The sequence below is a fragment of the Xyrauchen texanus genome, chromosome 17 (genome assembly GCF_025860055.1).
Source record: "Xyrauchen texanus isolate HMW12.3.18 chromosome 17, RBS_HiC_50CHRs, whole genome shotgun sequence".
In the NCBI taxonomy this organism is placed as follows: domain Eukaryota; kingdom Metazoa; phylum Chordata; class Actinopteri; order Cypriniformes; family Catostomidae; genus Xyrauchen; species Xyrauchen texanus.
Window position 1 is genome coordinate 2,887,506 of NC_068292.1, and position 27,575 is coordinate 2,915,080.

Sequence of the window (27,575 nt, forward strand, 5' to 3'; positions counted from 1 at the left end):
CATACATTGTGGTGTGATATTGTATCAGTTTTGGTTGTGTATTTTGGGATGGGAATATTTAGTTTTGCATGTCTGTTTTTCCCCTGGCTTTTCTCCTCTCTCAGTCTCCCTCTCACTCCAGTCACTACCAGGTGAGAGCTCTAATGAATTCTTCTGATTGGTCTGGCTGTGAGCTGATGGAGGATTAAAGCTGCTGGAAAGCTTAATTCCCTGTCTCAGATGAGTTGTTATACTCTTTTGTGAATTTGTTGTACATCACTTGAAATCATGTGTGCCTATTGAGTGAACTGATGTTAAAAAGTATTGTTCTAAGTCAAGTGTGCCTTGGACTGATTCCGTTGGGAGCATTTGTAGGGAGGTGGGTGCCATTTTGTTTCAATATCTGTTTTCCCTTGTCTTTTGGTTGAAAGAGAGTTGGAGTATGTTTGTTTATTTCAATTTTATTTTCTAGGAAAGTTGGTTTCAGTTTCTAGAAATGTTAACTTGTGTTTGTTATATTGGCCTTTGCCCCTACTGAAGCCTTTTTGCACCCTTTTTCATATAATATGAAATAAATGCCTTATTTTGCTTTACAAAAACGTTACTATTTTTGAGTGCTGGGATGGAAGAGGGGAACCAAAATCTTCTTGTAGCGGTTTTTCCAACCCTAGACTGGGACTAGATCGAAACGATCCATTTCTCACCCAATCCTATCACATCACTTCAGAAGTTATGGATTACTTTGAAGTTCCAAAATCCACAGCATAAAAGTTTTGACATCCATTCACTTGCATTGTATGGACCTACAGAGCTGAAATATTTTTAATTTGTGTTCTGCTAAAAAAAGGTCATACACATCTGGGATGGCATGAGGGTGAGTAAATGAATGATTTTTGGGTGAAATATCCCTTTAACAAAAGAACAACCGTAGGTATCAATGTCATCAGATTTCTTGTTTGTATGGTTTTAAGCTTCCATGAGCTGACTGCTTGGGTCTGATTAGGTCACGGTGTTGGGCATCGGAATTCTGCAGTCTGTCTTTGTCAATTTTAATGCAATCCTGCATGTATCTATCATGAATGCATTCTTGGCAATTCCATAGTGATGAATTTATTACAAATTCACTTGTATTTCAATCAATACCAATATTTGTATGTGCTATGTATTTTTGTACTTTGAGTATCAGGTCATTGGCTTGGCAACATGCTAACATGAAAATCATTTGTCAAGTCTATTTTGCTGCATGCCAGGAGTGCTCTTTGAGCTCGCTAGGTTTTGAAACGGAACCTATTTGTCCAATTAAACCAAAGCTTTTTGAACTGGGATGGTATGGATAAAAGGGTAGACAAGAATAATATCGCCGCAAAATCCAGCCGTTTAATTGGCTGACTCCCAATTAAGCATAAGAAAACACAACAAAAAGTGGAAAATGTGACCAAGTCAACAGCAAGAGAACAGACATCCAAATACTAGATACAATATTGAAGTACCCATATGATGTCAACATATTAGTGTTCATGAAATAAGTTTCATCCAGTGACCAATGACATTCTCCAGATAAAAGATCCAAGTTGCCCAAAAAATGGCAGCCTGTCATGGTCCGCTCTTCAGGGAGCAACCTAACTGTGACGGTGAGGTCATCACTGTCTGGTTTATTCACCAATATAGAAGAAGAGAACATTCTTGATCAGTGTCATCTGTGGACATATAGAGCAGAATTATTAGTCCAAATACACAGGATGGCCAGTCAGGCGCATTTAAAGAAAAAAAATTCTGTGAATATAGAGCTGCTTTTTAGCGTTTGACTGGTCATTGCATGGAGAAGAGGTGCATTATGAAACTTAAAAAAATCCTCCTGTGTCCTATGAAACAAATAACAGCATATGGGTATGAAACTATATTAAAAGTGAGTAAAGAATAACACTTTTACATTTTGGGTTTACTACTCTTAACTAGGAAGTAAACTCATCTATCACCTCAACACCCAAGACAAGAATCAATTTAGCTGTGCACAGGACATGAATATTCCAAGCAATTGTACAGCAATACAATATCATGATGTCAAATTCATCAAATCTGAAAAAATTTCCTATTTTGCAATGGCTGAATCCAAGAGGAGATGTGCACAAAGGTGCAATTGACAGTGATTCAGTTTCAAATGGTACATGTGGCCTAAAAAGCATACCTGTGTTTTAGAAGTTGATCATATGCTTGATGGCTTCAAAGCACTTCCACTTATCAGGGATGTAAAAGATGTGAGGGAAAGGTGTGTCATAACCACATACTCTGCTGATGGGCGCCTCCAAGTTCAGGAAACATTCCTCCTGCAGAGAACAGATTTGGTTGTATTGTTTGGTAGCAGTTTGAGTCAAAGCACTATAAAACATGATTTGAATAAGAGGAACAAGACAGGGCAAAATAAAAAGGTCATGAGTATTAGCCTGTGTCCTTACAAGATGTGATGCAATAAAGATACAAGTGAGTAGAGCAATCTGACAGTTTGTCATGAGCAACCATGACAAGGAACAAGATATTTTGTTGAGAAAATGAACCACAGTAGTCAACAATTCTACAATGGACTACAGCGTGACTACAAAATTACCAACATCCCCAGGATTATTGATAACAAAAGCCGAAAATGGGATCACAAATCAATGCATGATGGACATCCCTTTTCATGCGTCTTGGTTCCAGAAGTATTTTTCACATTTCTTTTATAGAAATTGAATAACTTATTTTATAAATAATTTCTAAGTCTTGAACGAAACCAATCACAACATTTCAAACTTTAATTTGAAGTAGAAAATAATTGGACAAAAAGACAAAGGCACAAGAATGTGTACCGGTACTTGCTGTCCTTCATGAGGAATGGACTACAATCTTGTGAGGCATTGCCAATGATGTAATTTAATTATAAACGAGGAGAAAATATTAAAATGATCTCTGTAAGACATTATAGATATTAGTTAATGCATGATTTCCTGTAAAGCTGATTTAAAACTATGGGTTGTGAAAAGCCCTATACAAATGACTTGACCAAGTTCATCCATCCATCCATCCATCGTCAACCGCTTATCCTGTGTACAGGGTCGCGGGGGGCTGGAGCCTATTCCAGCTAACAGTGGGCGAAACTTGACCAAGTTGTTGATTATAATTATAAAAACTATGTATTTTTATTTTACTGATATATCCAAAATATATAAGCAGTTTGAGAGTGTAGGGAGTTTGTTTTATGTCATTCACAGTTTTTCATGGAAGTGTATGGTCACTGCAGAGCTTTTATGAAATGCTTTGTTGACCGCAAATCTCTGATTGGTGGATCTCATTTCAGGATCATGTAGTGTTGCTCTTCACCAGGAATTCTGCAATTAAACACAATTCCTAAAAAATGAAATTGAAACAATGGCCACCAATGGCTTCAGCAAAAGCATATACCATCGATTAACAACCTCTGAACTCACAGTATTTCTCTTTTTAAAGGCATCTTAAAAAATATATACTGTATATAAATAAAAAATGAATGAGATTCTTAATTCAGACAGATAAATGCGTTGTTGCTGAAACAAGGCATCTGTAGGTTCAAAATAATAAAATTTAAGACTTTTTAAGACTTATTAAGGCCAAATAAAAGAAGACGACTTTCACAATAAAACAAACCCACATCATTAGCTGGTAAATACAAAACCACTGATGCTACTTGACATGTTTTGTTATATATGTATATATTTATTGTGCATTTGTGTTAAGTTAATACAGCATTAAAACTCTAAATGAATTAATTCTGAATGCATGTAGCCTAAAGTATGTATCTGACATTGTGACCCTTCTCTTTAGTCACTTGCTTTCTAGCAAGACATGATGCAGTAGACCAATGCGCTGGCAACGCCATCGCTTATGTCAAACACGGAAGTGGTGGTGTGGACTACTGTGGCTTCAAGATCATGAAAAAGAGCTGACTGGACTGAGGAGATCATTTCTTCTCACAAGTTTGCAGCATACATTTATAGTGAACATGATAATATGTTTGTTATTAACTCATTTTATTATAGTAATTGTATCACTAAGAAGATGTTTGTATTTATGATTGTTTTGTGTCATACTTAAGTTTAATCCTCTAATCTGTCAGCAGACATTTTTGTAAATAAGAGGATTGGTCTATGTATATATTCACAGTAGCGCCATGTTTGATTCTTAATGGGAATGGAAACAAGGCTGTTAGGGATAGACATACCATCTCTTCTGATTTTCCACAAAAAAAAAAGTTTTTTGTCTACAGTATCCTTTAAAATATGTTTTTTCAACGTTTTGTACACGGAACGATACAGAAACACTTTAAACTGCAGTACATCTCATCGAAGAGACTGTATGTCTATCCCGCACAGCCTAGTTGTCATTGTCATTAAAAATCAAAGATGGCGCAACATGTCATCACTGCTCACCCTTAAGTCTGAATGAATTTTTCTCTGTCATGGAACAAAAAAAGAAATTTTAGCAAAATGTTTAGTCTGCATCTTGTTTTTCATTCAGTGTAATTGAACAGTGACTGAAACTCCCAAATATCTATTTTGATATCCACTGAAATAAAGTCATACAGGTTTGCAACAGCATGAAGGTAAGTGATGACAATCTTAATTTTTGAGTGAAATATCTCAAATAAAAACTAATGAATTACCATAAAAATGGCCGTTTAAAGTTGACAAGATGTTTTGAAAATGTTAACAGATTAAATTATGAAAGAGAAAGTGAGGGAGAGACGGTGTGCTGCTGCTTACCCCCTGATTGGTCTGAATAACTCGCAGCATCATGCAGGCTGCTCTGTCTTGTCTGTCCGTGCGCTGTCAATGTCCTCTTTGCTCCGAGATGTTTTTACCGCGTGAGATAAGGAACGTGTGGCGTGAGAAGTTTCAATTGCGTTGGCAGCCCTAGATCTAGAGAGATGGAGATGAGAGATATAACTGGTGTAACTCTGCGTAGTTCCGTTAACTTTACAATTATTGTCAAATGTAGTGTAAAATAAGGAAGCGAAACGATTTGAAAGGCATCAAAAGAATGCTCAAACCTAGAGCGAGTGCAAATTGTAACGTTTACCACTTTGTCGATTATAAGCAGGAGCAACAGTGTTAGAGACAGTAACGCCATTTACATTTCGGATGAACTGGATTATAAAGGTTTATACATGCATGCGCTCACACTAAACTCAAGCGTCAGCTGCTAAATGCACAAGAGAGGGAGAGAGAGAGAGAGAGAGAGAGAGAGAGAGAGAGATGATTTAGATTCTGCTGTTTTAAGCGTCTCCCATTCACGCCCCTAAATTTAAGACTTGTAATTTATATAAGATATTTAAGACTTTTTAAGGCCTTTAATTTGAAAAAGTAAATTTAAGACTTTGTAAGACCTGTGAAAACTAGTCAAATTGTGCGTGGTTAGGACAGTTTGTGTGTTAGTAATATGGGCCTTCCATGTCCCACATAGTTAAAGACACTGAGCCATCAAAATTTCAGAAAAGCTTAGAGGAGTCGGATAGATCTTATTCACAGTAGCACAATGTTTGATTTTTGACCAGGATAAAAACAAGGCTGTGAGGGATCGACTTGCCATCACTTTATTGGGTTATACTGTTGTTTAAACAGTTTTTAATTGTTCCATGGTCACAATTAGTTGTGATCAAGGAGCTTTATATGACTTTACACAGTGCATGCCAATAAAGAGACTGTAAGTCTATCCCTCATTTTTATTCATGTCAAAAATCAAATATTTTGCTGTTAATGTTAATATGTTAATGTTGCCTACTGTGGGTAAGGGACCGTCTAAAAAAGTCAACACATTGTGCTAAAACATCCCAATTCTGTGGCGGGTGTGATAAGGGACTGTCTGAAAAGTCCACAGAAATCTCAACCTCCATCGCAACAAACATTAATTAACACACAAAGCTAGCTAATACTGTCACAAACATTGGGCAGTGTAGTTACTGTACATAGCTCATTAGGATTGCCAGCCTGAAGTTGTGTCAATTTAAACCTACTGCTTCATTTTATCAGTCTTTTCATCGTAAATATGATTGTTGTTGCCAGACGGGCTGGTTTGAGTATTTCTGTAACAGCTGATCTCCTGGGATTTTCACAAACAACAGTCTCTAGAATTTACTCAGAATTGTGCCAAAAGCAAAACATCCAGTGAGCAGCAGATCTGTGGACGGAAATGCCTTGTTGATGAGAGAGGTCAACAGAGAATGGCTAGACTGGTTCGAACAGACAAAGTCAATGACAACTCAGATAACTGCGCTGTACAATTATATTGAGAAAAATATAATTTTAAAGCATAAAAGATGTAACTTGAGTCTCGACTCTGACTCGTGACAAAAGACTCGAGACTTCACTCAGACTCCAGCATTAAAGACTCCAGACTTGACTATGACTTCAGATAAAAGACTTGTGAACATCTCTGGTGCAATCTAGCGGTCTGATATGCTGAGTAACAACCGCACATCTGGAGATTAAGACATATCAGACCTGTTTATCCGGGATCTTTTCTACTTCTTACCTGTGCTATCTCTACAAGTTAATAAAGAAAATTCAGGTCAAATCAATGTTCATTTATTTGGCAATAATCTTCTAATAAACTGGATAATGAGCAGTTACACATTCATTAATTACAAAACAAACACCAATAGAACTCAGATGCAAACAGGAGGTGGAATTCAGCAGTGGTTGATGAACTATTCCTTTAATGGAATATCTTGGACTTTTTTTGTGTCCAAATGCTAACAAGGCAAGAGCATATTCTAAGCATGAACATCTCACATGAACTTCTTTGACAGCTAGTGTATTTTGAAGCAACTACAAAGGAATGTCAAGCTCCTCTGGGGTCGGCAAACGCGCCGGCGCGTTTTGCTGTTTTTTTTCCACATAGCAGCAACATAGACTTAAAATACTCCGTCATTTATGGTCATATAAATAAAATCAATACATGATTATAAACTATAGAGGGTCTTCTTTTTTTGTGTACACTCATATTAACATCAAAACCTTGTGTTTTATTTAAATAAATAAAATAAAAAGGTTGAGCTTTCAGCAGTCTCTGTGTTCACGAGCATATTTCAGAAACACGTCACTAAAATTAACTTAAACAAGAAAAAAAAATTATTTGAGAAGCAGAATTATTTGAGATATTAAGACAACATTTAGAGGGGTTTATGCATTAAAATAACTAAATTAATAAAAAAAATTGCCAATACTGTAGGGTGAGAAAAATACATTGGTTTTCCCTGTTAATAAAGATTTTTTTACTGTTAAAAATGTCATTATCGAAAGAATACCGATCCAGGTCTCGGATCGGTGCATCCCTAGAATACAAGACGGCAATTAAAATTTTAGGCTGAACTATTCCATTACCATTATAGAAGTCAATATGACTTGTGCGATTTCGGTTTCACCCAAGAATTCTCATTTTGGTGCATCACTAGTTGTGAAATCTAGTACATGAGGGGTTAATGTCCTCTCTGCCCTGCTCCCTGCATGTGTCTGTGTGCTTTGTCCCGCGGTGGCGACGGAGGCGGCTCATTTACTGCATATTGTGCTGTAGGGCTGTGATTAGGAAAGGCCGCTCACTGGAGAGAAATGTCATGCTTACTACTATTTCCATACACACCCTGCATTATGAGGTCTGTGTTCACCAGCATACAGCACTGTACTATATCATGTGCCAGAAGGGCATCCAGGGATTCCACAAATGGACACTCATGGGCTCTGAGGTCAATGGGTACCACTGGACAAGATCCAGACCATGGTGGTATATAAGAAGGTCTTATGTACTGTACCTGGAAAGACCTATCCATAAGCATCCCCATTCATCCCAATTGCAGTTGCACAGCTGGAGCATGCAGCCCCAGAACTACACAACCTGCATGTTAGCATCTGTGCTCATAGGCACTCAAGTTCTAGGCACAGATAGTATGAGTCAATCGACTGGGTAGAGTTGCACCAGTTGTGCATAAGGTCTCACAAAAATTGGGACGTAAAGTTCATACTTAGGGCTTCATAACTACTAGTTAGTTTGTAACTAAAAACATAATTTGGCCGCACCACCTATTCTTAAGGCAAGACTTACTGCAGCTAGTATGTCTTAAGCTGTCCGTAAAGTAATGCACAGTCGCATAATATGACGTTACCTGTATTGATCCAATAAGCAGCCTTCAAAGTTGTACACAGAACTTTTGAAAATCTATGAATTTCAGTTTGATCTTGTTACGGTTGATGTTCAAACCTTGTTTGCTCATGTAACTGTCAGCTGTAAAAATATATATCCCCATTGATATATGATATGTAATAAAATAGTATATTTGCCCTATGTTAAAGGGACAGTGCACCTAAAAATGAAAATGCTCTCATTATTTTATCCCCTCATGACATACCAGGTGTGTATGACTTTCCTTCTTCACCACGACACATTTGAAGAAAAATAGAATAATATCTCAGCTCAGAAGGTCCTTAAAATGCAAGTGAATGGTGATCACACTTTTAAAGCTCCAAAAATCAGAGACAGTCAGCATAATCATCATCCATATGACACCAGCGGTTAAAAGGAATGTCTTCTAAAGCGACGCAATCACTTTTAGTGAGAAAAAGAGAAATATTTAAGTACTTTTTAACTATAATACAACACTTCCAGTAAGTTTCAAGAGAGGGTGGAGTTCACACACAAATTCACGTTGGCATGTTACAGACGTAATCTCACTTTCTCCTCTCAGCTGAGACAACACGGATGAGCACACAAATGCACTAATGTGAGTAAAGAAACAGATAAATACAGATCTAAACCAAAACAACGAAGCTTCTGTACAGCGTTCCCCATACTCAGTTGTAATCAGTGCTGCTCTTCAATGTGTGTTGCATGTGTGTCAGTTCTTACGTGAACATGCCAACGTGATTACGTCACACGGGCATACCACTGCTGACCGGAAGTGATGATTTAGAGTTAAAAAGTACTCATATATCGAATATTTGCACCAAAAGCGATCATGTCGCTTTAGAAGACATTCATTTAACAGCTAGAGTTGTATGGATGACGTTTATGCTGACTGTCTGTATTTTTCAAGCTTTAAAATTCAAATCACCATCCACTCACATTTTAAGGACCTGCTGAGTAATGTATTTCAAATCGTAAAAAAAAAAAAAAATCCATACTGTAGAACAAACCGTGAAATCACCAAATTATGCACACAGCCTACTGAAAATATTATTTAAATAAATCTACTTAAGAAATGCAAGAATTGTTATTTATTTCTTAATACACTGTATTTTCAGCACAGTGTATTTTTTATAAATTAAGGCTGTGTTTATTATGAATTTGTGAATTGTTTAATTTACTGTTAGTGTTAATATATTGCGTTTAATAATACTGTACATTGTATAGAAGATACAGATTCAAGTTCACTAAAACTTCACGTTGTATATTGTGACCTTACTTTTTATTTGAACTTAAGTCAAATTATAACACTGACCTCTTGGTTTCGACAAACCAAATATTATTATGTTGGTCGAAATGTACTGATAGTTATGACAAACCAAATATCCATCCTAAATAGGGTTTAATACCACCTTCTAAGTGCAGTCTATTAAGACATAACAGGAAGAGAAAATTTAAATCCTGCTGACAGTATGGAATCGGCGTTACTGAGGAACGTTATTTTTGAGTGGTTTGTGACCCTTTATTCAGGGACACCAAAGGGTCATAACTCACATAGCAGCAAGTGATCTTCATGTACAGCCTGAATTCTTACTCTGTGCTTGAACGTGGCAGTGAGCTATTAGCAAGAATAGGAAAAAAAAGAGGATGGATCATAACATAAGCACCTTTATTTAAGCACACACACATTGGAGCGACAGGCCCTCAGCCAGACCTGCCCAATAACCAGGGCAAACCTCAGACGAAATAGTTCCAAACAAGCCCCAACCCCATAAAACCCAATTGAGCCCACTAACAGCATTTATGCACTCAATACTTGGTCAGGGCTCCTTTTGCACAAATTATTGGAAATAATTATTACTCAGTGGTCCAAAGTCCTCTGTACAGATGCAAGTACATTTTGCATTTCTTTTGGAAATCAAGGTCACAGAGTCTGAAGGAAGAGTGGAGAGGAACAGAATCCAAGTTGGTTGAAGTCCAGTGTGAAGTTTCCACAGTCAGTGATGATTTGTCACTATCCTCTGCTGGTGTTGGTCCATTGTGTTTTCTCAAGTCGGAGTCAATGAAGCTGTTTACCAGGAGATTTTAGAGCTTCATCTGCTGACAAGCTTTATTGAGATGCTGATTTCCTTTTCCAGCAGGACTTGGCACCTGCCCAAAGTGCCAAAACTACAAGTAACTGGTTTGCTGACCATGGTATTACTGTGCTTGATTGGCCAGCCAACTCGCCTGACCTGAACCCCATAGAAAATCTTTGGGGTATTTTCAAGAGGAAAATGAGAAACGTCTCAGGTTACATGTGTAACCCATGTTCCCTGAAAAAAGCGGAATGAGATGCTGCACATTGCTAAGCGCTTTTGGGAACAATCCTGCATTGTGACCAGCTGTGAATATGTGTGTAACACGTCAATGAACATTGACCGGAATTTATAGCCTTGGCTGGTGATGATCATTAGATGCACCTGTGGCCAGGCTATAAATAGACGCGTCACCAGCGTGTCATAAGATATCTTTTTCTGAAGAGCAGTCCTGGGACGTCCCAGTGTCTCAGACATGAGCTTGAGATGTTGACTCAAGGACATAAGAGCCCGGAGTAGCGTAAACATCTAAACCATAAAATTTGATGAATGTGTGCGGAGCGGACCAGACTGCCGCATCACAAACTTGTTCAGACATGAGCTTGAGATGTCGACTCAAGGACGTAAGAGTCCGGAGTAGCATGAACATCCAAACTATAAAATCTGATGAATGTGTGCAGAGAGGACCAGCCTGCCGCATCACAAACATGCTGCAGAGGGACCCCTCTAGCCAAGGCTTTAGAGGAGGCGACCCCTCTGGTGGAGTGAGCCCTGACACCTACTGGCGAAGCTTGACCGTGCACCTCATAGGTAAGGGCAATAGCATCCTTCACCCAATGTGACATAGTCTGCTTGGTAGCGGCTGCCCCCCTGTTGCGGCCCCTATAGCAGACAAATAATTGCCCTGACTTATGCCACTGGCTAGTGCGGTGGACATAAATCTGAAAGGCACGGACTGGGCAGAGTCCGTGAAGTCTTTCCTGCTCCGGCGTTAAAAACGGCGGGGAGCAGAAGGCTTCCAGAGTGACAGAACGTAGTGTCGAAAAAGGCACCTTAGGAAGGTAGTCAGGATGAGGATGCAGGATAGCTTTGGCCATACCTGGGGCAAATTCGAAACAGGCCGGCAAAAAAGACAGAGCCTGTAGATCCCCAATCCTCTTAAGAGAGGTAATCGCCATAAGAAAGACCATCTTGAGAGTTAGAAGTCTGTCAGACGCTGACTATAGAGGTTCAAAAGGGGGTCTCAACCAGACCCTCCAGGACTATTGCTAAGTCCCATGAAGGAGTTCTGGTCCTAACAGAAGGCCTCAGTCGCATGGCTCCACGAATGAAGCGAGCGAGTAGAGGATGCCTCCCCAAAGGCACCCCGTCCATCAAGGCATGGCAAGCTGAAATGGTGGCCAAATAAACCCTGAGAGTAGCGTGCATATGCCTGCTGACAGTTTTTCCTGCAGAAAGTCCAGAACTGAAACAATTTGGCAGTTAACTGGATCTGCACCATGTGAACTGCACCACTTTTTGAAGACACCCCATTTATTGGTGTAGATTCTTCTGGCAGAGGGAGCCCTAGCACTAAGAATGGTCTCGATAACCTCAGGTGTCAGCCCTGTGTCCCTCAGTTGGTACCCTTCAGGGGCCAAACATGAAGTTTCTACAATTCGGGCCGGGGATGAAATATCGTCAGAAGGTCCCTCCTGTCTGGAATCACCCAAGGCGAGCCGTCGAGGAGAGATATTAGCTCAGAGAACCATACCCTGTTCGGCCAGCGCGGCGCTATCAGTAAGAGGCAAGACCCTTGCTGGCGAACTCTGGCCAAGACTCCCGGGATCAGAGAAACTGGGGAAAAATGCATACAGATGCATTCAGGGTCATGTATGCACCATCACGTCCAGACCCAGGGGGGGCTGGGTGACTCAGGGAGAAGTAGAGGAGACATTGCGCTGTTCATAGAGGCAAAGAGGTCCTCTCACCCAGATTTGTTCCACTACCTAGGGGTGGAGTTTCCACTCACCCATCAGTATTTTCTGTCTGGACAGTAAATCTGCTCCCACATACTGGCATCCAGGGATATAAACTGCCCTGAGTGACAGGGGCTTGCCCTGGGCCCCAAGGAGAATCCGACGTGCCAGAAATTTAGCTGACGTGAACGTGGACCTCCTTGATGGTTTATGTAAGAGACTACCACTGTATTGCCCACCCGCACCAAGACATGGTAGCCTCTGGAGGAAGTATTTCAGGGCCAGAAATACCGCCATGAACTAGAGACAGTTACTGTGACAACCTCCCATCCCCTTGAGCTGGATGACTACTTAAGACCACTACCCAGCCCGTCAGGGAAGCATCTGTCGTTAGCAGCCTGCGACGACGAGACGCACCTAGAGTGTGACCCAAGGTAAGAAACCGGGGTCTGAACCACATAGCAAGGGAACGAAGCCCGCAACGCGTAACCCTTATTAGCCCTAGGGCACTGGCCCTTGGATGAAATCCCCTGACTTTTAGCCACAGCTGAAACGGTCTCATATGGAGCAGGCACAAAGGGATCACTGTGGACGCAAACGCCATGAGACCTATTATTTGTTGATACTGGTGAACAGTGCAACCTTGACCTAGCCTTAGTTTGCTCAGGGTGTTCTGAATGGACGTGATACGAGTGGGAGACAACTGTGCCCGCATCGCGATCGAATTCCATATAACCCCCAGACAGGTGATTCCCCAGGTGGGAGAGAGAACGCTCTTTGACGTTGAGTCTCAGACCCGGAGAAACCAGATGAGCTAAGACAATATTCCTGTGCTGAACTGCCAGTTCTTGGAGCTGCGCTAAGATCAGCCAATCGTCTATGTAATTTAGAATGCGGATGCCCCGGAGTCGCGAACGAGCCAGTGCTGCATCCATGCATTTCATGAATGTGCGGGGTGATAGGGCTAGGCCGAATGGAAGAACCAGATACTGGAAGGCTTCTTCCCCGAAAGCGAACCTCAGGAACTTCCTGTGCTGTGGCAGAATTCCAATATGGAAATATGCGTCCATGAGATCGATCGTGATTAGCCAATCGTAATGTTGGATCTGAGACACGACCGTTTTGACTGTTAGCATCTTGAACTTGAACACCCTGACCGAGCGGTTCAAGCGTCAAAGATCTAAAATCGGACGCAACGCTGGTGACGCGTCTATTTATAGCCTGGCCACAGGTGCATCTAATGATCATCACCAGCCAAGGCTATAAATCCTGGTCAATGTTCATTGATGTGTTACACACATATTCACAGATTCATAGTGAAGCTTTTTGTAAAGGGAACACCAGACCCAACAATGCAGACGAGCTGAAGATGCTATCAAAGCAACCTGGGCTTCCAACTCAGCAGTGCCACAGACTGATTACCTCCATGTCATGCCGCACTGATGCAGTAATTTGTGCAAAAGGAGGCCCAACCAAGTATTGAGTGCATAAATGAACACTTTTCAGAAGGTCGACATTTCGGTATTATAAATTCTTTATTATAATATTTTGAGATACTGAATTTTTGATTCCCATGAGCTGTAAACTGTAATCATCACGATTACAACAAAAAAGGCTTGAAATATTTCACTTTATGTGTAATGAATCTAGAATATATGAAAGTTCCACTTTTTGAATTAAATTATGAAAACGTTTACTTTTCCATGTTATTAAAATGTTTTGAGATGCACCTGTACATTGCAACAAGGGTAGTACAATTCCCAAACAAACAAGTCAAATGAGTCGGTTCTTTTTAATATACAGCTGTAAATATACAGCGCAACCAGTGTAGCCCAACTCCCAAGCGTTTGACTCCTTTGAGCCAGTTATTTCAAATCTACATTGCAAATTAATTATTGTAAAGTAAATTATTGTAGATGTCTTGTCAGTGTCAGATGTTGAAGGGCTTTTAAAAATGTTAATCTCAATGTCACAGCTCATTCACTGGCCAGAGTCCCCAGTGCTCACATGATTTGAATGCAAAGCACCAAATTATGCCAAAGTATGAATGAGATCAAGTCAGTCAAAAAGATTTGGAATGATAAGAGGGTGAGTAAATTATACTTTTCCTTAAGTGAACAATTCCTTTAATAGTTTTCAAGTTTTCCTTCTCTGAGAGCTTTGCTAAATGTTTTTGTGAAATTCTTGCTCACAGTGGCTGGATGGATGTATGAAATACTATTTATTATCTTTGTTTGTGGCTCTAAGTGTCTTCATTCTCTATTTTAAGTTCATCTATTTGTTTAGCAGCCATTGCTCATTTTAAAACTCTACAATGTACTGGGTGCTTTCATTGGAGCACCAACAACATTTCCAGAGGACTTGGACAGTGGCCCTATGGGACACTTTTAGCTCTGCAGTATACGTGACCTGGACTTGAGTTCACTGAGCCGCATAATTACACTAGAGCAGAGCCAACCCAGGCTTTGCTCCACTGACCAAAACTAACTTCAGTCCACCCAGAATACAAAAACATCCATCCAATTACATAATGCTGCCACTGGAGCTCATCTAGATTACAATAAGCAGTTCATTTTCTTCGTGACCACTCATAAGTGGCCTTGGACTTGCAGTCCTGCTGAACGTCCAAGCTCCAAAGTCTCACGGGAAAGATTTAAAGAAACACACTTTAATTTACAGGCAAACACAGAATGTAGATGACCAGGGCAGATGGAACTTGTTTCCACGATTAGGGTCAACCCACTCTGAATAATATGGGGTTAAATGTGAAGTGTGTAACCTTTTCTATTATAAAATACCTTCTTCTTGCCTTAATATGCAAAGACAACTAAGTATGTCTAAGTAAGTGTAATCACTGTGATGGTTTCGTTGAGTGTCTCAGTCTTTCCAAAAAGCCCATCACCCATAGATTTTAAGTTGGTTTGTGGAACAGTCAACAAATTAGACTGTGATGAGCGCAGTCTGCGATTTGGGGTGTAAGGGATTAACAATACAGATAAATAATGAGGAGCCAAGCCATGTAATGCTTTGTACTTCAGCATCATAAATTTAAAATCAACATGGAAACTGACCGGGAGCCAGTGCAAGGACTCCAATACAGGGGTAATATGATTGCATGTCCTGGTCCCAGTAAGGATCCTGGCAGCAGAGTTTTGTTCATATTGGAGCTTACTGAGTGTGGATTTCGAAACTACGGCTAAAAAGGCATTACAGTAATCTATCAGAGAGAAAACTAATGAATTTATCAGCCTTTCAGCTACAGAGAAATTTAGCATAGGGTGCAATCTTATTATATTTGAAAGGTGAAAAAAGGATGCTTTAACAGTACTCTGTACAAAAGAATCAAATGTAAGACTTGTATCAAAAATGACTCCAAGGTTCCTCATTTTACTTTGAGTCTCCAAATCAGAGCCATCAACAGAGACAATGAACCAGCTTTGAGAATTTGATGACGGGAACCTATTAGCATAACTTTGTTTTTTCCACAATTCAGGCAAAGAAAATTATTATTCATCCATGTTTTTCTCTCATAAATACAGTCAGAAAGAAAACAAACATCAAGGTTTTCACCAGTAGGCTATACTGTGAAGAAGGGTGATTAGTACTTGCTGTGGAATCTAGTGGAACACTTTTAGCAGGGACATAGAGCAAACAGAGCCTGAATAATAGGCTTTCAAAGACTGTAAAAATATACAAAATTAATTAAGAATTTTTATGCTATTTGTGACATTTCTTTTTTTTTATTTTGAGGGTTTTCTGTAAAATGAGACCAATATTTTGCAATTAGTTCACTGTATATGTGTTTTCTTTATTTCTTGTTTTCTTTTAAATAACATGCAGCAATTAATTATGTACAATAAGACTGGTAATGTCTACTCAGAAAGAAAATGGGGTCACTAGGGGGCAATTTTGATGTCAAGTTGACAATCTGCCAATACCTCATCCCATAAACCTTTAAATGTGCACACAATTTGTAATGACTTCTATAAGCACAAGCTACAGAAAACACAAGAGTTAAGTCTGCCATTTAAGCAGGAGCGCTATAAACACTGACCTTACAGCATCCACTACATAGTAAATGAGTAAACCACTGGCCAGTGAGTCTAAAGAAAAAGAGAAGTGAAAAAACGTCTCGGTTACATGTGTAACCCTTGTTCCCTGAATAAAGCGGAAAGAGATGCTGCACTTTTGCTAAGCGCTTTTGTGACCAGCTGTGAATATGTATGCAACACATCAATGAACATTGACTGGAATTTATAGCCTCTGCCGATGTAATCATTGGACGCACCTGGCGCAGTGGCTATAAATAGATCCTCAGCACAAACTTGCTGCAGAGGGAGACCTCTAGCCAAGGCTTTAGAGAAGGAGAGCCCTCTGGTAGAGTGCACCCTAAAACCTACTGGCGAAGCTTGACCACGTGCCTCGTAGGCCCGGGCAGTAATATTCCTCACCCAAAGTGACAACCCGGTCACGGCTTCCAAGTGAAGAATTGATGCCCTGACTTTACGCCACTAGCAAATGCGGTGGACATAAGTCTGAAGGGTACAGACTGGACAAAGTCTGAGAAGTCTTAGCTGCTCCAGCGTTACAAACGGCAGGGAGCAGAAGGCTTAGAGAATAACCGGCCAAGGGTCGCGAAAGGCACCTTGGGCAGATAGTCAGGGTGAGGGTGCAAAGAATGCTTTTAGGTCATACCTGGGGCAACTCAAAACAGGCCTTAGAGACGTAATTGCCATAAGAAAAACCATCTTGAGAGTCAGAGGTCTACCAAACGCTGACTCTAGAGGTTTAAAAGGGGGGTCTTACCCTATGAAGAGGTCCTAGCAAGAATGCCTCTTAGAGGGCACCCCGCCCACCAAGGCATGGCAAACCGAAGTGGAGGCCACATAGAACCTGGCAGTGGCGAGGCAAGTGCCCGCTGACAGATCTTTCTACAGAAATCCAGAACTGAAGCAAACTGGCAGTTAGCTGGTTCTGTAATATGAACTTATTAGAAGGAAACGCATGCAGGCGCATTTGTGCCATGTATGCGCCACCACGATCGCCCCCCCCCCCGGGGATGGGGGGGGGACTTGATGACTCAGGGAGAAGTAGAGGAGACATTACGCTATCAACAGAGGCGAAGAGGTCCTCTTCTGCCCTGTAAAATCTACCCAGATCAGTTCCAAGTGGAGGGAGCCCTAGCACTTGAAATGGTCTCGATAGCCTCAGGATAAAGCCCTGTGAACCTCAGTTGGTATCCTACAGGGGCCAAGCATGAAAGGTTTCACAATTTGGGCCGGACCCAAGGTAGAAAACCGGGGTCTGAACCACATAGAAAGGGAACGAAGCCCAAAGCACGTAACCCTTATTAGCCTAGGGGGTTTGACCCTTGGAAGAAACCCCCTGGCTTTGAGCCACAACAAAAACAGTCTCATGTGCAGAAGGTCCAAAGGGATCACAGAGGTCACAGTCCCCCTGAGACCTAGTAGAACCTTGACCTAGCCTAACTTTGCTCAGGGTATACTGAATGGACTCGATTCTAGTGGGAGACAGTTGTGGCCGCTTAGTGATTGAACCCCATACCCAATGGACAGTGTTCTGAGTGGGAGAGAGGACGCTTTTCATGGCGTTGAGCCCCAACCCCAGAGAAACTTGATGAGCTAAGATATTATCTCTGTGCTGAACTGCCAGTTGCTGGAACTGCGCTAGGATCAGCCAGTCGTCTATGTGATTCAAAATGCGGATGCCCCGGAGTCACAAAGGAGCCGGCGCTGCATCATGCATTTGTGAATGTACGGGTTAAGAGGGCTAGGCCGAATGGAAGAACCCAATACTGAAGGCTTTGCCCCCGAAAGCGAACCTCAGGAGCTTCCTGTGTTGCGGCAGAACTTCTAAGTGAAGAAGTGCGTCATAAGACCAACGGTGACCAGCCAAACGTGATGTTTGGCTTGTGACACGATCATCTTGGTAGGCAGCATCTTGGACTTGAACACCCAGACTGGTAGTTCAGGATTTAAGATCTAATGCCAGACGCAACCCCTCACCCTCCACGGGAACCAGGAAGTATATGGTGTAATAACCTGACTCTCTCTCTGGAAGGGGAACACGTTCTATGGCCCCTTTAACCAGAAGATTTGCATTTATTTATTTTTTTTGTCGACATGACTGATCCGGTTTCACGGAGGTGGCGACCATGCCGTTGAAACGCGGAAAAGGCGAGATAATTCAATTCTGTAGCCACTTTCTACTGTTCTTAGACCCCACATAGAAATACCAGGCAGAACTTTCCATGCTGCCAGGTTTTCTAGGATGGATACTAATTTCAGAACCTCCTGTTGAGGGGATGTCAGGTATTCCGTGTCCTGAAATAAGGCAGGAAACAGCAGTACACCCAACTTTTAGTTAGAAGCCTCTGCTTCCCAAAACACCAAAGGTGGCGGGAAAGGAGAGGATTTGTGAGGGTACCGGGAGGGGCGTAGTGAATAGAACAAGCGCCCCGTCCCAAGGGGAGCTACCCCCACCGGGTTGAGAGCAAGACCCTCAGGGTTTATTCCTCCTTGAAATAACTGCCCTGAGGTCTTGCTTTGGAGGCTGTTGGGGATGACGAGCCTGTCCCCAGTCCTTACGACGCGGAGCACGACTCGCCACGCTCTGTTTTTGAGCCTCTCTTCTAACAGGACCGGGGTGGGACTGGGTGGACGATGGCCCCGCCCCCTGAGTGCGGCGAGGGAAGAATTGTCCAAATGCTTCCTCATGGCTTTTTGCCTCCTGGAATCTGGAGATAACCGTAGTCATAGCGTCTCCGAAAAGCCCAGAAGGTGAAATTGGGGCATCAAGGAGAAAAGTTTTATCTTTGTCCTTGATAGCCGCTAGGTTGAGCCATAAATGTCTCTCCATGCTGACCAACGCGGACATAGACCGGCCAATAGCACGGGCTGTCTGTTTGGTCGCACGCACGAACAGACAGGTCCGTAGCTCGACGAAGCTCAGAAAATGCTTCATCGTTGAGCGCGGAACCTGCACTCAGGTCCTTAAGCAGATCAGCCTGGTATGCCTGCAAGACCGGCATGGTGTGCAGGGCAGCACCAGCCTGACCCACGCTTGATACGCCTTCCCCACTAGTGTGGAGGTGGTCCTGCACGGCTTCGTGGGGAGTGAGGGTCTTTTCATTGATGATGCCGAGCCTGGTGAGAGATAACCCGTAAGCGTCTCTTCAACCGGCGGCATCAACGAATACCCCCGTGCCTCAGCACCCACGATAGTTGAATATATCGAAGTCGAGGGCACATGAATACGGGAAGTATAGGGTTTCCTCCATGAACAAGAAAGCTCGTCATGGAGGTCATTAAAGAAGAGAAGGGACTGATAAGGCATTCCCTTCCCGGCCACCAGACAAAAATCTATCCTCCAATTTGGAGCATTTGGGGGTCTCTTGTTGTCGTGTCCAGTCTATTTTAAGCCTGGCCACAGCATTAGTAACCACGTCGAGCAATTCCTCTGTTGATTTATTATCAAACCCGGAATGCCCGGAGGTGGATAGCTCTATCTCCGCTGAACCAAATGAGTCACGGTCTTCCTCATGAACCGAAGAGGCGCCGTAGCGCGCTTCGAGATCACGGGAAGGACCAGCTGTATCTGAGGAGAGAGCGAGCGAAAGGGACGAACCCGTCTCTCACTCCTCAGCCAGATCCATGCGAGAGCCCCACAAATGAAGTGTGGGCGCTGACTCCCGGAAGTGAGCGAGGCGAGCGCCAAGCATTTTGCCCGAAAGCAGATCATAATGCTCGCACCCGCCCCGCTCCAACGTGAGAGCAGCATGCTCTTCCCCAAACAAATGAAACAAAACTGATGCGTGTCCGTCTCGGTCATAGAGCATCGTTTGTCTTGATTTTCAGTAATTTTTCCTTTAAAACGACTATTTATATATATATTTTTTTTTATTTATTTTTTTTTTCAAGAGGAAACAGAAAGGAGAACTGCCTAACAGAATCTAACTCCTAACAGAGAAAAGAAAGTTTGACAGATTGTGAAAGCACACAGCACAGAATGGCTCTGAAGACGAAATATCTGATGATGCACCGGTGACGCATCTATTTATAGCCACTGCGCTAGGTGCGTCCAATGATTACATCGGCAGAGGCTATAAATTCCAGTCAATGTGCATTGACATGTTGCATACATATTCACAGCTGGTCACACTGAGACGTGGTCCCAAAAGCACTTAGCAAAAGCACAGCATCATAGTGAAGCTTTTTGTAAAGGGAACAGCTTACATTGCATACAAAGACTCTTGTCCTTTTTTATGAGCCTGTGTGGATTTTGGCCACTCTCTTCCTAACAGTGACAGAGAGACATGGAGAGGAATTCTAGAAATCTCACAAGTGTCGAGCACAGGAATGCAAATTCTGCAGGACTGAACAGAAAAGCAGATCTGACGATGACAGTAAATTAAGTGTGAAAAGGGAAAAGAAAATGGGAAAGCAGAAAATAAAAGATAGAGTCATAAATAAAGGAGGGTGATAAAGGCAAAGAAAGCTATAGGTAAATCCTTAGATTTGCAAGCCAGAAACTCGTGAAATAGCTGGATTTCTATTGTTATATAAAGTACAACAGTCCTAATGGAGCACAAGTAAAGATCCCTCTATGGTGGGTGCCTCAATGAAAAGGTAAATTAACCCATGAGACAAGTCCTCAAGTAGATGCTCCAAAGATACAGAACACAATAGTGAATGTCCACAACTATTGAACTATAGAATGAATATTAAAGGAATATATGTATAGCTAATTTGAAAATATTAAAGTATATACAAATATATAAGTAGTTTGAGAGTGTAGGGAAAATGTGTGTAAAATGTAAAACTATGGGACTTTCAAAACTTTGCTCTGTTCGACCAGCCTGACATAGCAACATTGACTCCCCATCTCAAAATTTATTAAAACATTTATTTATTTTTACTGATGAAAGATCGACATACAGTAAATAATTATGAAATACAAAATAGTTTGCTATCGAGCCATATTTACTGAGTAATACATTTGAAGAAGAGGGACAAAATGACAATTTTCACCTATGGCTTTGTGGCAAACCTACAGGTAAAAAAGCCTTAAAAAGGTGGCAGTGTCTATATTATATTTTTACACAGAAATAGGTAGGTCTATTATTGTTGCATTATATGCCAATGGTGCAACTAAATATATATTTTTGTGTTGTTTTTGCAAAGTTAGAGTGCCTTTAACTCCAAAAGTATTAGTTCCCCTTCTGTCACTCACTCGACATTGTGTCAAATGAAGTGACACAAGGGGTCTTCCTGGCTGAACATGGTCGAGATGCACGACGTTAACAAGAGAGTTACTGTGCGCTCACAGGGACCAGGTGCTCTGGCAACTCAGCCGTCTAGGGCTTCGGGTCAACTGGGAAAAGAGCAAGCTCGTCCCGAATAAGAGCATTTCTTTTCTCGGCATGGAGAGACTCAGTCTCAATGACAGCGCGTCTCACCAACGAGTCGGTCAGTGCTCAGGTGCCTCGCTCTCTTCGAGCCGGCACAGCGGTTCCTCTAAAACAATTCCAGAGGCTCCTGGGGCATATGGCCGAGCCGCTCGTGTTGATACACATGAGACCGCTTCAGCACTGGCCACAGACTTTGCATTTGCCACAGACCGAGATGGGCATGGCGCCACGGCACATACCGTGTGACAATCACCCCTTCTTGCCGTCAAACTTTTCAACTGTTCAGACAGCACCGCGACGGTAGCATACATAAATCGGCAAGGCGGCGTACACTCTTGTCATATGTCACAACTCGGCCGCTATCTCCTCCTTTGGAGTCAGCCATGACTCAGGTCGCTGCGCGCCACTCACATCCCTGGCAACCACAACACGATGGCGGATGCGCTGTCGTGGCAATTTTCGCCCAGCAGAGAGTGGAGGCTCCACCCCCAGGTGGTCCAGCTGATATGGGACCAATTCGGCAAGGCACAGATAGATCTCTTTGCCTCCCAAGACAGCTCTGGTACTCCATGACAGGAGCTCTTCTCGGAACAGACGCGCTGGCACACAACTGGCCCAGGAGGCTCCGCAAGTACGCATTTCCCCCAGTGAGCCTTCTTGCACCGGTGCTGTGCAAGATCAGGGAGGACAAGGAACAGGTCATCCTGGTGGCCCCTTACTGGCCCTGGAAATTCCCCTGAGGAAGGACCTTCTTTCTCAGGGACGGGGCACCCTCTGGCACCCGCGCCCAGACCTCTGGAACCTCCACGTCTGGTCCCTGGATGGGATGCGGAAGATCTAGTGGATCTACCACCTGCAGTCATAGACACGATCAACCAAGCCAGAGATCCCTCCACCAGGCAACTTTATGCCCTAAAGTAGCACTTGTTCGCGAATTAGTGTTCTTCCCGAGCTGAAGATCAGCAGAAGTGCACAGTTCAGTCGGTGCTTTCATTCCTGCAGGAGAGGCTGGAGGGGAGGCTGTCCCCCTCCACCTTGAAGGTGTATGTAGCTGCTATCGCAGCCCACCACGATGCAGTAGATGGCAAGTCCCTAGGTAAGCATGACTTGATTATCAGGTTCCTGAAAGGCGCCCGGAGACTGAACCCTCCCCGTCCTAGTCCTATTCCCCTCCTGGGATCTCTCAGTGGTCCTCTCGGGCCTTCAGAGACCCCCCTTCGAGCTGCTTGATTCAGTTGAGCTCAAGGCCCTCTCCCTGAAGACGGCCCTCCTGAACGCGTTAGACTCCATCAAGAGGGTTGGGGACCTGCAAGCGTTCGCTTTCAGCGACACCAGCCTGGAGTTCGGTCCGGCACATTCTCACGTTATCCTGAGGCCGCAACCGGGCTACACGCTCAAGGTTCCTACGACCCCCTTCAGGGACCAGGTTGTGAACCTGCAAGTGCTGTCCCGGGAGGAGGCACACCCAGCCCTTTCGTTGCTGTGTCCGATACATGCTTTGCGTATCTATTTGGACCGCACAAAGAGCTTTAGATGTTCTGAGCACCTTTTTGTCTGCTTCGGCGGATGGCGGAAAGGGAACAAAACAGCAAACAGAGGTTTGCTCACTGGGTCGTTGGTGCTATTTCTTTAGCTTATCACACCCAGGCCGTCCCTGCCCCCTTGTGGGTTCGAGCACACTCTACGAGAAGTGTGGCATCCTCGTGGGCACTGGCCCATGGCACCTCCTTAGCAGACATCTGCAGAGCAGTGGGCTGGGCAACTCCCAATACCTTTTAAAAAAAGATTTTACAATCTCAGGGTTGAGTCGGTCTCGTCCCATGTTTAGTCAGGTCCGAGCTGGTAGAACTTGGTAACGCGGCACAGGTTGTTCTGCTTGCACGCAGTGCCCTTCACCAAGTTGATCCAGTGCACCTTCTATCCCAGGTTAGCCACTAACCGTCGCTCCCTGGATGTTCTCCTCCCTAGCCTTCTGGCCTGTAAATTCAGCAGAGCAATTCACGTCCAGACACACTACGAGTCACAGGTGCTCTGTACTGGGGTCGGGCTCCACGGGCTTAGTTCTCTTTTAAGGCAAACTCCTCGTGATGTATTTCCCACGGTACGGGCCCCCTGTCGGCGGACCCGCATTTCCCTTGGGCAGCCCTGCTGCCCCGGTCGCCATGCTTGTGGAGTCCCCCCTCATTAGGCTGGACCTACCACCGCGCCATTTCCCACGAACGGCTTCATAACCCTCGTGGTGTATTTGCCACATGTTACCTCCCCCTAGACTGTAACATGGTCAGTGCGTGGGATTTTTATATGGGACCCCTTGTGTCACTTCATTCGACACAACGTCGAGTAAGTGACAGAAGGGGAACGTCATAGTTACTGTTGTAACCTCCATTCTCCTAGAGAAGGAACGAGACATTGTGTCCCTCCTGCCACAGCACTAGACCAACCACTGTAAATGGCCGTACCTTATTTTCGGCTTTTCAGTGCAAAATCCTGACTGGCACTCTTCCCTTTATACCCGTATGTCCGGGGCGGGGCATGCAAATTCGGTCTGCCAACTTGACACTGTCCTTTCCTCAGGTTCAGAGGTACATTTGGCATCCCAGGAAGACCCCTTGAGTCACTTCATTCGACACAATGTCTTGTTCCTTCCCTCAGGGAAAGGAGGTTACAACAGTAACCATGATGATATCTTAATATCCTTTTAGATTTGTGTTCTGAACAAACTTTGTTTTGAATCTTTATTTTGAAGGCCCTATATGGTTAATCCAAAAATAGTTAAACATGACCCATTTTAGATTTACAAATGTGTGTCACATGGTATGAATCTGGGGTTTTTGTCCAACAAAAATGTATGAAGTACAAACAGTGTTGAAACTAGAAATGTACATTTATTTATATACATAAAAACATTAAGGTCAAAAACTTGATTTTCAAGAGTCCAAATACACGTGTGACTGTTCAGTAAGTGCATTACTACATCTAGTTTTTGCATATCATCATCATTCACATCTTTCTTCAGAAAGCATATTAAGAAAATCAGCCTCTGAAAATTGGTTGACTTCACATGGAATAACCCAGACATAAATGACATAATAAACATCTATAATTGAGTAAAAGTAGGAATATTCCAAAAATCGACTAAAGTACAAAAACAAAGTACTTCTATTTAATTCCTAAACAACACTGCAGGACCATGTTATGCTAAATCAAGAATTTGTAAACTACACCCGCTCCTCCATTCTTCTTCGTGCCACAGGGAAAAATACACAGATAGGTCTGTGGGTCACATGACAAGCGGATCCAGGGCTGATGGGTGTTGGGTTAGGCCATGGTCCAGCCTGCACGGGAAGCATAAAGAACTGGATTCTGATCAGTCATGAGTAATTTTCCACTGCTTTTCCACAAATAAAGCTTTGAAACAATGGCCACACATGTCAGAGTTACGACACTGTCTCCTGACCAATATGTGTGAACCGCTAGCTCACAGAATGTCCAACGGATCCAAACTAAAGTGATGCCTGTTAATAATGTAATTATATGTCACAGTCAGCCATAAACATGCAGGACCACAACCAAGCCACCAGCTTTCTTCTTCTGCCATCTTCTCCATAGTGGTTTCCAGAGATGCAATCTGCCAACAACAGTCTTGCCATTTCCTGTTATAGACATGTGAATTCTAATCTTCAACAGTTCTTGCAGGTCCTTGAAACTTTTTTAAAAGCGGTAAAGTTATAAATGAAGTTCTTCAGATAGGACCTCAAAGGGAAAGTTCACACAGCAGCTTAACGCTGTGTTTCCACTGGCGTGGGAAAAATCTGCTCAACGCTGCTCACCACACCAGAGAGCTGCCACTTTGGGGTGTGTTCAAGAGAATGTGTGTTGTCTATGGTTGTGTTTACAATGGCATACATCCCATACTACTTTTACTGCTTCTGACACATTTTACCAGAAATGGTAAAAGTTATATTTAGTATGCCATATTGAAATGAACCAATGATTGTTTTCAGTTCGCGGTCAATATAATCATCATATATATGCGTGATGACAGTCAGAAGGATGCAAACTTTATTTCCGAATGCCCAAAGTATAAAGATTGTTGACTTTTTTAAAGTTTTTTTTTATCTAGCCACAGTATTTTCACAATGCAGTCTTCATTTGTTAAGTCTGTTTGAAGTCTCACTATTGCTTACCAAGCCTTTTCTGTCACGAACCCCGCTCCTCTGCCCCATCCCCGCTTCATCGCACACACACTCACTCCTCAAGCTCGCACGCTTGTTCCGCCCCCTCGAGCTCGCACGCTCGTAACGCCCCCCTCGAGCTCACGCTCGTTTTGCTCCCTCGAGCTCTCACGCTTGTTTTGCTCCCTCGAGATCTCCTGCTCGTTAGCAGGTCTCTCTCCTCGGGCTCACATGCACGCTCCTATGGCCAGAACATTATGACCACCTGCACTCGTCTCAATCACCCCTTTATTCGTTTCACCTGCACTCGTCTCATCACCTTTCATTGTTTACACCTGCACCTTCCCCTATAAATACCACAGCACATTCGTCTCACTCGAGTTGGTTATTGTATTTAGTTTCCCGTCTCTTTGCCCCCCGCTAGTCTCGTCTAGTTTAGTACTCCTCTCGTTTACCCCTTAGCTTGCCAGCTCCCCTTGTTCCCCTGTCTTTTGCTCCCTCTAGTCCCGTCTCGCTGATTCTGATTACCCCGGCTTTGACCCTACGCTTTCCACGACCTCTCTCTTTGGATTTGCCCCTTTTATATTCTCCGATTCCCCGGCTTCGACCTCACGCTCCCCTTGACTACTCTTCACTGGATTTGCCCCTTGTTTGTACTATTGCCTGCACTGCTATTAAATAAAAGCAGTTTCCTCCAACATTGTGACTGTCTCATCTTGTGTGTGTGTGTGTGCGGGTTACATTTTCACTATAATTGTTTACTTACCATCACTCTTCAATTGCACGACCATGAGGGGAATAAGTTCACGCTGTCTCTCACGTAATGTTGGCCTGTTCAAATGAAAGCAAAACCAATGAAGCTTGAGAACAGCATTCTGTTGTAAATAAACCGAGCTGCACTTCCAGTTGTATCACTTCAGTTATCGTGTGAACAGCCAACGCACTAACATCACGTGTGAGGCTGTGTGTACTTGATCCTCAGGCATTGGAGAGCGACCTGACGTAAAAGATTATAGTGAAAAGGACTTAAATATTGATCTGTTTTCTCAAGACATTCATTGTCAAGACATCAAAGTCAAATTTCACTGTTTCTCATGTGTCTCATAATCATTCACCAAGTTTGAATATGCAGAAAGGTTTCTTACTTTTATTGTGGCTTCATATATCACTTCCAACAGGCTTCTTGTTAAACACACAGGTCTGAACCATGAGGTCTCCTAATAAGATTTGCATCAGCGAGTGGCGGCACTTATCAAATGAGGCATACAGATTCATATGGAGTGTATCTCTCAAGCAGATGACAGGAAGTTGTGTTTGTGGCTCCAACACTCTTCCAGTAATCATCACAGCACGTCAAGCACAAAAGCACACAAATGCTCATCCAAAGTCAGACATGAAAACACAAAGTATCCGCCTCCTCTCCAGGGCAGATTCATTATCTTTTGAGAGGTGGAATCATTTCACAAACACAGCCAAGCTAGCGTGTGCTTTGAAAGAAGAACCATAATGATGTGCACTTTCATTGTGCAGTTCAACAGGTTCAGCCAACAGCACAGTATCTCCACATGGAATAAGTCTGGAATTCTATCACTTTACAGGGCAAACAATCCCATTAAATCAAGCCAGGTCACTCTTTTCATCCACATGTGTATCCATTGGGTGTCTCTCCGGCTCCGAAGGCCTCAGGTCAGTATGATGTCTGACCCCAGATGGACAGCATTATCTCGTCAAGTAGCCTCCATTGGGAAACTCATTCTCTGAAGATTTTGTA

At 42.9% G+C, this 27,575-nt stretch overlaps 1 protein-coding gene and 1 long non-coding RNA gene across 2 annotated transcripts in view; one reads left to right on the forward strand and one right to left on the reverse strand.

Moving 5' to 3' along the window:
* The window catches only part of LOC127657834 (dual specificity protein kinase Ttk-like), a 465,704-nt gene that overhangs the window by 278,797 nt on the left and 159,332 nt on the right, over nucleotides 1-27,575 (forward strand). The window lies entirely within an intron of this gene.
* Nucleotides 1,126-27,024, reverse strand: LOC127657837 (uncharacterized). The gene is made up of 4 exons (XR_007972322.1): nucleotides 26,950-27,024; nucleotides 4,752-4,907; nucleotides 2,165-2,303; nucleotides 1,126-1,676 (listed from the first exon to the last, which is right to left on the reverse strand). It is a non-coding gene; the product is annotated as an uncharacterized LOC127657837 (long non-coding RNA).